The sequence below is a fragment of the Eurosta solidaginis genome, chromosome 4 (genome assembly GCF_040869045.1).
Source record: "Eurosta solidaginis isolate ZX-2024a chromosome 4, ASM4086904v1, whole genome shotgun sequence".
In the NCBI taxonomy this organism is placed as follows: Eukaryota; Metazoa; Arthropoda; class Insecta; order Diptera; family Tephritidae; genus Eurosta; species Eurosta solidaginis.
The window spans coordinates 226,159,076-226,172,753 of record NC_090322.1 but is presented as its reverse complement, the minus strand read 5'-3'; the positions used below and the strand labels follow the sequence as shown (position 1 = coordinate 226,172,753).

At 33.4% G+C, this 13,678-nt stretch overlaps 1 protein-coding gene across 1 annotated transcript in view; it reads right to left on the bottom strand.

Moving 5' to 3' along the window:
* The window catches only part of LOC137249116 (uncharacterized), a 266,841-nt gene extending 253,577 nt beyond the window's left edge, over positions 1–13,264 (bottom strand). The window contains exon 1 of the mRNA XM_067780322.1: positions 13,227–13,264. The gene's annotated coding sequence lies outside the window, so the exon portion shown is untranslated. The remainder of the gene's footprint in view (positions 1–13,226) is intronic.
* Positions 13,265–13,678: the final 414 nt, after the last annotated feature.

The window sequence follows — 13,678 nt, the reverse complement described above, 5'->3', positions numbered from 1 at the left end:
GTATTACAGCAGGTAATTTATTATACAGTTTACATGACACGATTGTGTAAAAGTTACGGAAAAGTGTGGTCCGAAAACGAGGAATTTTTACACTTGATAACGGTCTACTTCTTAGGCTGTAAGGGTTATATATCGGGCTTTGTGAATACCCACTCCTTATAAAAAAAATTTTCAAAAGTTTGTAATAGTACAAGTGTCGAATGGGAAGTATGTTTAAATTTTTGAAAAGGTCCATAGAGTGTGATAAACGGTCTGCGTTACACATTTTTCGGATAAAGCACTTCTGTAGGATTAAAAGCGCATTTAGCTTACTAGCATACACTCCACCCCAGCAACTGATTCCATATTGTAATTTTGAGTGGACTAGCCCATGATATATTAATGCTAACATTCGATTTGAACACAGCCTTTTTAGGTAAAAGAATGAACGAACCGCTGACAACATGTACGATTTCAAAGCAAAAACATGTGATGACCAACTTAGGCTTTGGTCGAATATAACTCCTAAATATTTAAAATTAGGGACCACATCAATTTTAAAGCAATTACTGTTACAACTTATTGTCTTGTCAAAGGTTTTGACAGAGTTTTGATGATTCCAGTTACTTGAACACATACGAAACCGCATACAGTTCGAGCCGTGAAAGAAAATATCGTTTCTAGGTAAGTCCTTTCCGCATTGATTGAAATACATCAACTTTGTCTTGTTGCTTACCACGAGTTTGTGGCTAGCAAACCAAGACCTCAGCATAAAACCATCGTGATGGATATCAGCAAAAAGATTAAATTCATTTGTAGATCCATATGCAATGGCAAGGTCATCTGCAAATGCCGTTACTTTACCAACAAATGGCAACGAGAATAGTGAGTTAATGTATATTAGAAACAAGATAGGTCCAAGAACCGAGCCTTGTGGCACCCCTAAGGTAATAGGTCTGGGTTCACTTTGAATATTTACAACTTTAACTTTCTGAATTCTATTCGTTAAGTATGACTTAAACCAACTAAAAACGTTGCCACGAAAACCAGCGGAGCTAAGCTTACTCAGTAGAATATTATGGTCCACCATATCAAATGCTTTAGTAATATCTACAAACAGACTAGCGCAACACATTTTTTCGTCAATCGCCTTATGTATAAAGGAAGAAAAGTCTAAAAGAGCATCTTCAGTTGAGAGATCTGACATAAAACCAAATTGCTTGGGACTAAAAAATTTAATTTTGTTGAGATAAGTTAACACCCTAGCCTTAACTGCCTTTTCAAAGATTTTGGAGATTGAGGATAGCAAGGATATAGGCCTGTAATTATTCTTGTCTTTTTTATCTCCCTTTTTGAACAGCGGTATCACGGTAGCACATTTTAAATCTTCTGGAAAAACTCCAGAGGTTATACTCAAATTAAATATATGCTTTAAAATATCAACGATATTAAAAGCTATGCTTTTAAGGTCCTATTTGAAATGTTGTCACTGCCACTTGAATCAGACTTGCTCAAAGTTTGAATTATTTTAAGAATTTCTGAACCTGTAATTGGATCGAAGCAAAAACTATTACTGGGAGTTCTGAATTCTGTGATGTTTCGATTTTTACGGCACATGCAGATATTTGGATTCCTCATTGTATTAGAAGCTGCTCCTACATTTACAAAAAAATTATTAAGTTCATTAGCTACTACCAGAGTCTCCGATGTATCCACGCCATCCACATTTAACACAATCGAGTTGGACCTTTTCTTATAGTTTCGGTTCATTATTCTATTTACAGCTCCCCATTCTTTTTTCGTGTTACCTTGCGCTGATAAAAAGAGATTTTGATAATATTTTTCCCGAGTTGAACTTATTTCTTTATTAAGAATATATGTCAACCGGCGGACACGGTTTCTCAGCTTATTATTGGCCGGATTTCTTTTGCATTTTTTGCGTAACCCATTCTTCAGTCGCATCTTATGTAACAAAGTACGAGTTATCCATGGCTTGAGAGTTAAAGATGATGGTCTTGACAAGAAACAAATACTCGAATTGTTAATGTGAACCGTGAGTTTTTTCATAAACAAATTATATGCCTTGGCTACGTCTGTTTCACCATAAACCGTTTCCCAGTTTTGCTCGCGAAGATATTCATTGAGAACGTTAAAATTTATTTTCCTGGTACCTGATGGGGTATATAAATTGGTAATACGCCTACTTACATTTATGTTTTCAAGTTGAATACCAGTCATGCAATGATCAGAGATTCCGAAATCAATATTTATACACATATGTATGTTATCTTCCAAATTATTTAACCTACCATATACATGGTCTAAACAGGTTCCTGAATCTTGGCGGTTAGTCTCATGAATGAATGAAACTAGACCATGGTCCGCAAGAAGTGTAAGATAATTGTCTAATAAAACATTATGATTATGTAAGTCAAAATTAAAATCACCCAATATAACAGTATTTGCTGCTTTTCTCTACTTAAAAAGAGAGAAAACTCCTCATGAAAGATTTTAAAAGAAATTTAATGGAAACTATACAGGCAAATAAAAGTGTATTGAACATTGGATATTAGCAATGAAATTTTTATGACATCAGCGCTTGATAAGCTAACGCATGTCGCTTCATACTTATAGATATCTCGAACAAAAACACCAACACCTCCGGCAGAGTACGAGTCATTTGCATTAGCAGAAAAATTATAACCAGGTATATTACAATCGTTAATTTCGTAGGGAAAAATCCAAATTTCTGAAACAAATATTATATCGGGAAGTTTAACAAGGGATTCAAGGTTGCAAACCAAGGAGTCAAAATTCCGTCTTAGACTTCTTACATTTTGGTGAACAACAGTAAATATATTATCTTCAGGTAAATTAGAGTCATTGATGACATTTGCGATAGGGCTGTTATCAATAAAACGGATCTTGAGTTCATAATAAGTTAAAAGTAAAAGAAAAGAAAACAAAAATGTATAATAAAAGGTTCAATTTAAATTGAAATCAGCAAGATCGTCAAAAGTTCTTATAATAACAGCAGTATCGCTTTTATTTTTTTTCATTAGCAGTCTCGAATTTTTTAACCATAAGTATTTAAATCTCTTTTCTTTTTTTACTTTGTTTGCAGCTGAAAAAAGAGCTCTAAAATAACTTGTAAAGCTATTGTTTATGTATATATTTTTATTTCGGTCATCAGAAAAAAGCGACGTATTTAACTTTTTCCTTGCAGTTCGTTTGGCCATCATGATTTTCTTTTTGCTTTCGAACGATTTAAATTTTACGCAGACAATCTTACTGTCATTGGCATTTGATGATTGGTATCGCCGTGCACTGGCATGCTTAATGCTAACGTTTTCGATATAATCGTTCATTTACTCCACATTTAATGCATCACTGAAAATTTTCGCCATACATTCTTTAGCATTTTCTATGTTGACGTTCGGTACACCAACAACCTCAATACAATTCTCTAATTCCGATTGCTCTTTAAAATTTAGCCGACTCTCCAGCTTATTCACTCTTTTCTTTAACGCTACATTTTCATCGCTTAATTGTTGTATTTTGTTTAAGCAATCGATGTTAATTTGTTTCAGGCTAAGTATTTCCTCGTACAAAAGCTGAAGAGTTATTTTACCTTCACCCAAATTTTCGCAGTTTACTGCCTGCTCAGCTTTGTTTGCTGCTTTACGGTGCCCACCTGTTTTTTGTTTACCTTGCGCGTCTCGGTTTGCAGAACTTGGCGCGCAGTCAATAGCACTGTGTTGTTTTTTTAACACATTTGGTACACTTGCTAAATTTGGTTTTGGGTAGCAGACTGCGTTGTCGCAGTTGTTGTAGTTGCCTGTAATGTTTTTCTGGGCAAAGTTGTGCATTTGTCACAACGATACTTTTTATTATTTACCTTAAAAAATGCTATATCGGCGGCTTTGATGTTAACTCAAATGCAATGAAAATAGTTCATACAGTCCGAACAATCAATTTTATTTGCACTATTCCGATCGATTCTTTCTTTGCAAATTAAGCAATTCATATTGAAATATAAATGATTAAAAATTTACTTAAAATTTGTTTTGAAAGTGAGCGCCCCACGATCACTTGCTTTCGCTTTGTGTTTCAATGTATAGATCACATAATTAGTTTGCGAACAAATATAACTTCATTAGTGGGGTATGTGTGCTTTCCCGTATTTAATCTGGTTTTATGGCAGTATACAATAGATCACATAACTAGTTTGCGAACAAATATAACTTAATAAGTGGCGTATGTGTGCTTTTCCGTATTTAACCTGGCTTTATGGCAGTATACAATAGATCACATAACTAGTTTGCGAACAGATATAACTTAATTAGTGGGGTATGTGTGCTTTTCCGTATTTAATCTGGCTTTATGGCAATATACAATAGATCACATAACTAGTTTGGGAACAAATATAACTTAACAAGTGGGGTATGTGTGCATTTCCGTATTCAATCTGGTTTTATGGCAGTATACAATAGATCACATAACTAGTTTGCGAACAAATATAACTTAAATAGTGGGGTATGTGTGCTTTTCCGTATTTAATCTGGTTTTATGGCAGTATACAATAGATCACATAACTAGTTTGCGAACAGATATAACTGAATTAGTGGGGTATGTGTGCTTTTCCGTATTTAATCTGGTTTTATGGCAATATACAATAGATCACATAACTAGTTTGGGAACAAATATCACTTAACAAGTGGGGTATGTGTGCATTTCCGTATTCAATCTGGTTTTATGGCAGTATATAATAGATCACATAACTAGTTTGCGAACAAATATAACTTAGTTAGTGTGGTATGTGTGCTTTTCCGTATTTAATCTGGTTTTATGGCAGTATGCAATAGATCACATAACTAGTTTGCGAACAAATATAACTTAATTAGTGGGGTATGTGTGCTTTTCCGTATTTAATCTGGTTTTATGGCAGTATACAATAGATCACATAACTAGTTTGCGAACAAATATAACTTAATAAGTGGCGTATGTGTGATTTTCCGTATTTAATCTAGTTTTATGGCAGTATACAATAGACCACATAACTAGTTTGCGAACAAATATAACTTAGTTAGTGTGGTATGTGTGCTTTTCCGTATTTAATCTGGTTTTATGGTAGTATGCAATAGATCACATAACTAGTTTGCGAACAAATATAACTTAATTAGTGGGGTATGTGTGCTTTTCCGTATTTAATCTGGTTTTATGGCAGTATACAATAGATCACATAACTAGTTTGCGAACAAATATAACTTAATAAGTGGCGTATGTGTGCTTTTCCGTATTTAATCTGGTTTTATGGCAGTATACAATAGACCACATAACTAGTTTGCGAACAAATATAACTTAATTAGTGGGGTATGTGTGCTTTTCCGTATTTAATCTGGTTTTATGGCAGTATACAATAGATCACATAACTAGTTTGCGAACAAATATAACTTAATAAGTGGCGTATGTGTGCTTTTCCGTATTTAACCTGGTTTTATGGCAGTATACAATATACCACATAACTAGTTTGCGAACAAATATAACTTAATTAGTGGGGTATGTGTGCTTTTCCGTATTTAATCTGGTTTTATGGCAGTATACAATAGATCACATAACTAGTTTGCGAACAGATATAACTTAATTAGTGGGGTATGTGTGCTGTTCCGTATTTAATCTGGTTTTATGGCAATATACAATAGATCACATAACAAGTTTGGGAACAAATATAACTTAATAAATGGGGTATGTGTGCATTTCCGTATTTAATCTGGTTTTATGGCAGTATACAATAGATCACATAACTAGTTTGCGAACAAATATAACTTAATAAGTGGGGTATGTGTGCTTTTCCGTATTTAATCTGGTTTTATGGCAGTATACAATAGACAACATAACTAGTTTGCGAACAAATATAACTTAATTAGTGGGATATGTGTGCTTTTCCGTATTTAATCTGGTTTGATGGCAGTACACAATACATCACATAATTAGCTTGCGAACAAATATAACTTAATAAGTGGGGTATGTGTGCTTTTCCTTATTTAATCTGGTTTTATAGCAGTATACAATAGATCACATAACTAGTATGCGAACAAATATAACTTAATAAGTGGGGTATGTGTGCTTTTCCGTATTTAATGTGGTTTTATGGCAGTATACACTAGATCACATAACTAGTTTTCCAACAAATATAACTTAATTAGTGGGGTATGTGTGCTTTTCCGTATTTAATCTGGTTTGATGGCAGTATACAATAGATCACATAATTAGCTTGCGAACAAATATAACTTAATAAGTGGGGTATGTTTGCTTTTCCGTATTTAATCTGGTTTTATGGCAGTATGCAATAGATCACATAATTAGTTTGGGAACAAATATAACTTAATAAGTGGGGTATGTGTGCTTTTCCGTATTTAATCTGGTTTTATGGCAGTATACAATAGATCACATAACTAGTTTGGGAACAAATATAACTTAATACGTGGGGTATGTGTGCTTTTCCGTATTTAATCTGGTTTTATGGCAGTATACAATAGATCACATAACTAGGCTGCGAACAAATATAACTTAATAAGTGGGGTATGTGTGTTTTTCCGTATTTAATTTGGTTTGATGGCAGTATACAATAGATCACATAATTAGCTTGCGAACAAATATAACTTAATTAGTGGGGTATGTGTGCTTTTCCATATTTAATTTGGTTTGATGACAGTATACAATAGATCACATAATTAGCTTGGGAACAAATGTAACTTAATAAGTGGGGTATGTGTGCTTTTCCGTATTTAATATGGTTTTATGGAAGTATACAATAGATCACATAACTAGTTTGCGAAAAAATATAACTTAATAAGTGGGATATGTGTACTTTTCCGTATTTAATCTGGTTTTATGGCAGTATACAATAGATCACATAACTAGGTTGCGAACAAATATAACTTAAATAGTAGGGTATGTGTGCTTCTCCGTATTTAATCTGATTTTGTGGCAGTATACTATAGATCACATAACTAGTTGGCGAGCAAATATAACTTAATTAGTGGGGTATGTGTGCTTTTCCGTATTTAATCTGTTTTTATGGCAGTATACAATAGATCATATAACTAGTTTGCGAACAAATATAACTTAATTAGTGGGGTGTGTGTGCTTTTCCGTATTTAATCTGGTTTGATGGCTTTATACAATAGATCACATAATTAGCTTGCGAACAAATATAACTTAATAAGTGGGGTATGTGTGCTTTTCCGTATTTAATATGGTTTTATGGAAGTATACAATAGATCACATAACTAGTTTGATATGTGTGCTTTTCTGTATTTAATCTAGTTTTATGGCAGTATACAATAGATCACATAACTAGGTTGCGAACAAATATAACTTACATAGTAGGGTATGTGTGCTTCTCCGTATTTAATCTGATTTTGTGGCAGTATACTATAGATCACATAACTAGTTGGCGAACAAATATAACTTAATTAGTGGGGTATGTGTACTTTTCCGTATTTAATCTGTTTTTATGGCACTATACAATGGATCACATAACTAGTTTGCGAACAAATATAACTTAATTAGTGGGGTGTGTGTGCTTTTCCGTATTTAATCTGGTTTGATGGCTTCATACAGTAGATCACATAATTAATTTGGGAACAAATATTTAATCTGGTGTTATGGCAGTATACAATAGATCACATAACTAGTTTGCGAACAACTATAACTTAATAAGTGGCGTATGTGTGCTTTTCCGTATTTAACCTGGTTTTATGGTAGTATACAATATACCACATAACTAGTTTGCGAACAAATATAACTTAATTAGTGGGGTATGTGTGCTTTTCCGTATTTAATCTGGTTGTATGGCAGTATACAATAGATCACATAACAAGTTTGCGAACAGATATAACTTAATTAGTGGGGTATGTGTGCTTTTCCGTATTTAATCTGGTTTTATGGCAATATACAATAGATCACGTAACTAGTTTGGGAACAAATATAACTTAATAAGTGGGGTATGTGTGCATTTCCGTATTTAATCTGGTTTTATGGCAGTATACAATAGATCACATAACTAATTTGCGAACAAATATAATTTAATTAGTGTGGTAGGTGTGCTTTTCCGTATTTAATCTGATTTTATGGCAGTATACAATAGATCACATAACTAGTTTGCGAACAAATATAACTTAGTTAGTGGGGTATGTGTGCTTTTCCGTATTTAATCTGGTTTTATGGCAGTATACAATAGATCACATAACTAGTTTGCGAACAAATATAACTTAATAAGTGGCGTATGTGTGCTTTACCGTATTTAATCTGGTTTTATGGCACAATACAGTAGATCACATAACTAGGTTGCGAACAAATATAACTTAATTAGTGGGGTATGTGTGCTTTTCCGTATTTAGTTTGGTTTGATGGCAGTATACAATAGAACACATAACTAGTTTTCCAACAAATATAACTTAATTAGTGGGGTATGTGTGCTTTTCCGTATTTAATTTGGTTTGATGGCAGTATACAATAGATCACATAATTAGCTTGCGAACAAATATAACTTAATAAGTGGGGTATGTGTGCTTTTCCGTATTTAATCTGGGTTTATGGAAGTATACAATAGATCACATAACTAGTTTGCGAAAAAATATAATTTAATAAGGGGGATATGTGTGCTTTTCCGTATTTAATCTGGTTTTATGGCAGTATACAATAGATCACATAATTACCTTGCGAAAAAATATAACTTAATAAGGGGGATATGTGTGCTTCTCCGTATTTAATCTGATTTTGTGGCAGTATACAATAGATCACATAACTAGTTGCGAACAAATATAACTTAATTAGTGGGGTATGTGTGCTTTTCCGTATTTAATCTGGTCTGATGGCAGTATACAATAGATCACATAATTAGTTTGCGAACAACTATAACTTAATGAGTGAGGTATGTGTGCTTTTCCGTATTTAATCTGTTTTTATGGCAGTATACAATATATCACATAACTAGTTTGCGAACAAATATAACTTAATTAGTGGGGTGTGTGTGCTTTTCCGTATTTAATCTTGTTTGATGGCTTTATACAATAGATCACATAATTAATTTGGGAACAAATATAACTTAATAAGTGGGGTATGTGTGCTTCTCTTTATTTAATCTGATTTTATGGCAGTATACAATAGATCAAATAATTAGTTTGCGAACAAATATTACTTAATTAGTGGGGTATGTGTGCTTCTCCGTATTTAATCTGATTTTATGGCAGTATTAAATAGATCACATATTTAGTTTGCGACAAATATAACTTAATTAGTGGGGTTTGAGTGCTTTTCCGTATTAAATCTGGTTTGAAGGCAGTATACAATAGATCACATATTTAGTTTGGGAACAAATATAACTTAATTAGTGGGGTATGTGTGCTTTTCCGTATTTAATCTGGTTTGATGGCAGTATACAATAGATCACATAACTAGGGATGTTGTGAATTTGCGAAAGAAACATATGAGCAGATGTTTGAGAAACACCAACCTTCAGCTGTTATTTTTATCGCTGTCAGCCATGTTTTCTCCATTCCGGTTTGAGCCATGTCCCACCAATTATTTTATATCAACCCCTTGTACTAGCTTGAATAAAAACAAGTAAGGGCGGTACTGTCGAAGACTTCATACCTTTCCTGAATGGGGCTGAACAATAATCTTATCGCATTCGTAATATCATATATGAAATATATAGTGAACAGACCTAGGCGATTTTTAAGATAAATATAAAATAGTAATATCTATAATCTATCTATCTATATCTATCTATAAATCTTATAAAATAAAGTCGCTAAATGGCATGTATACACATAACTTCACACAGTATACTCCGATTTTAAAACGGTTTTTTGCATTTGAAAGATTAGCTATGTACGTGAGATGGCACAGTTAATATAATTTGAAGATATATATTATAGGGGCGCGGCAAATTGCCAAAATGTAGCAAAAAATCATAAAATTTTTGTTTACACAGCTATAACTCACAAACGGATGGATGTATTTCAAAAATTCTACTTTTCAGTAAAACTTTGAAATATTTCGATCTGCATCAAAAAAAAAATACTTGATTCCTTTCTTATATCGGCCAAATTGTTTAAACAAAAGTAACATTTTTATCAAAAAATGCGTATGTGTGTTTGTTCGCTATGAACTGTCCACGCTAATTGCTTTTGAGTGAGGCTTGATGCGACACTTACATACGTACATATATAGCATTCGCTGCGTTATTGAACTTCGGGCTTAGGTTTATAGGTATGTATGGATGTACATCACTACATAGTATAAAACAAAGTCGCTGTTTCTATCCCTATGTCCCTTTGAATGCTTAAACCTTTAAAAATACGCAACGGATTTTGATGCGCTTTTTTTAATATATAAAGAGTGATTGAAGAGGAAGTAACGGACGAACGTGTTTGGCTGAAAATTGGTGGAGGGGTAGCTTAGAACCAGGAGGCAGACATAGGCTAATTTTTATCCCGTTCTGGATAGGGTCTTGAGATCAAAACGTGGACGTGGGTAATCCTGGGATATGTTTGTACAATATGGGTATCGAATGAGTACTTTGATACGGGGTATTTTTCGTACCCGCGGGTAACTAGGGTCTCGAGATATAAGCGAAAACGTGGACGCGGGTACCCCTAGAATGTGTTTATAGAATATGGATAACGAATGAAAGCTGTTGATGAGTGCTTTAGTACAGGGTAGTTTTCATACCTATTTGTGAAGGGTCTCGAGATATAGGCCAAAACGTGCATCAGGATAACACTAGGATGTGTTTTTACATTATGGGTATCAAATTGAAGCTGTTGATGAGTGCTTTAGTACAGAGTAATTTTTATATCGCTGGGTGACTAGGGTCTCAACATATGGGCAAAACCTGTACCCGGATACCCCTAGAATGTGTGGGTAATATGGATATCAAATGAAAGTTGTTGCTGAGAGCTTTAAAGCAATTTTCATTGTGATATTCGATTTAGTTGCATTAACCTGGCAAAACTGATAAATGTGCATGCGAAGCCGAAATAAAGACATGAATTAATAATACCCACATAACTATTTACATACGTCCTATTCGATTTGCCTGGCAATAAGGGATGAAGAAGAATGGGAAAAACTTTAGAGAAGAGAAAAGAGAGAAGGAGACTGAGAAAGAGATATAGTGAGATGAAAATAGAGATAGATGTAACGAAAATACGGAGGGAGGAGTGAATAAAAGGATTAAGAAAAAGTGAGGATGGGGGCAGAGCTAGACGGAAAAAGCTTATTAAAATGTATGGAGATAGACCAAATTTAGGGCAGAACAACGTCTGACGGGTCTGCTAGTATTCTATATACGTAAGCATTTGGTTAAATTTGAAGCTTCTAGCTGTTAAAATGGTGTAGAAATTGCGAAAGGTTTCCTATCTGAACAATCGGTTGCTATATATAAGGCCGATCTCTTCGAAATTTTCAGATAACAATATTTGTTATATATGAAATCACATGGTGAAATTAAAAGGTTCTAGCGATTTCTTTAATTTGATGCTGGAGACAATTATGCTAGCTGCAGAACTTAACCGCACTGGAACAATATTCTATAAAAGCGTGCAATTACTGGCATATGCTGATGACATTGATATCATCGGCCTAAACACCCGCGCTGTTAGTTCTGCTTACTCCAAACTGGAAAAAGAAGCGGTAAAGATGGGTTTGATGGTGAATGAGGACAAAACGAAGTACTTGCTGTCATCGAGCAAAGAGTCAGCGCATACGCGCATACGGCAACCACGCTACTATTGGCAGCCATAATTTCGAATAGTAAAAGACTTCGTTTATTTGGGAACCAGCATCAACACTAGCAATTTATTTTCTTATTTAGGTTCAAAAAAAAAACTTTCGACTTAACAAGGATGCTTTCAAGTATGTGTTAGATACTTTTGCGGGCCAAATACGTCCAAGGACATGTTATTTTTGACCTGGAAACGTATAAAAAACAATCATCATCAAGCCTTATACGTTTCTTAACAAGTTTTACTTACATTTTTGTTAAAATTCTGTTATAAATTAATAAAAAAATAAACAGAAAATATTTTTCCGCCAACTAATTTGCAACTTAGAAAAACGGAACTACGATCGAAATGCAGAATACAAAAAATCGAACGATTCGAAGTTAGATCGAAAGAGATTGGAACACAGAATACCAAAATTGCCAAATCGAAAAAATTCCAATCCAAGTCGAAATGCATAATAGGGCTGAATAATATTAAAAGATAGAAAATAATTTGGTAGATCCTAGGTACTAGTCATCATACTCTTTATCAAGCTAGGGCGTTGATCAGACAATTAGATAAAAGCGTTGGGCGCGTGAAATTTCTGAAAATGTGAGGCGTAGCATAACCTGATTAAGGTTCAGTTGGTTGACGCGTCCAACGCTTTTATTGAATTGTCTGACCAACGCCCTAGCTTGATGAAGAGTATGATGACTAGTACCTAGGATCTACCTAATTATTTTCTATCTTTTAGTATTATTAGTACTTAATATAAGTATTGCTTTCAGTAAAACCGTTTAACTTACATTTTTTTTTTTTTAATTAGTGTATTATTAAATCTTTCTAGTACCATTTCTTGTGACTTAGCCAATCTTTCTCTAACAACATTCAGCTCTTCATTTGAACAATTTTGAAAAATGTTAATTGGTTTAGCGTTTATTGTAAAATGAATACTATTATTGTATTTATGCGTTGCTAACAATACGAGATCTATAGTCTCACTCAACTCTTGTTGAGCTTTAATACACTTACAAATCTCGATTAATGTTGAATGATACCGTTCAACTTGTCCATTGGTTTCACTGTGTAACGTAGGAATAAAACATTGTTTTATTGAATAATTATCTCGTAATAAAGAGCTGATTACATTAGATTGAAATGCTTTTTCATTGTTAATAATTTTTGTATTTTGAAAGTCTAATAATATCTCAAGCAGAGCATCTTTAATATCCAATGTAGATCGTGATGCAATAGGTTTGACAATGGCAAATTTAGAAAACTTATCTATGCATGTTAAAAAATACTGTTTGTCTGTAATAAAAATATCAAGGTGTAGCATTTCTCCTGCACAATTTGGAATTGGTGTCTTTCCAATTTCTAAATTAGATGGCTTACGCTGATATTTATTCTTTAAGCATATTTACAATTCGCGATAATCGATTTTAATATCTTTTTGAAAAAAATACTCACTTGAAATTTGTTTAAAATTTTCTAATAAACAACGATGAGCACGATTATGTTCCGTAGTAGCAATTTCAAACTGATAATTTCTATTAACCAAATCTATAACCAACATTTCAGTATGTAGGAATTTTACACCTGGAAATGAAGAGACTATATGATTTTGAATTTCTGCTAAGGTTCGAAGATCACAATGTATCGCATTGGTTACATTTGGGTCAATAACATCTTTTAAACATCTTAATAAATTTTCTATTGTATCAAAACATATCATATGGCGACAAAAATGTTTGAAAATATGTTTCGTGGTTTTAACTAATGACTGTCCTTTAACAAAACAAGCTGATTTTTAAATTGGTTAACAGGGCATTTGACTGTCTCAATTACATCAGTATAGGATTTTTCACTGTGTGGTGTTTGTAATGAAGTGCCAAGATTGTTGATGAATTGACGAGAGAGTG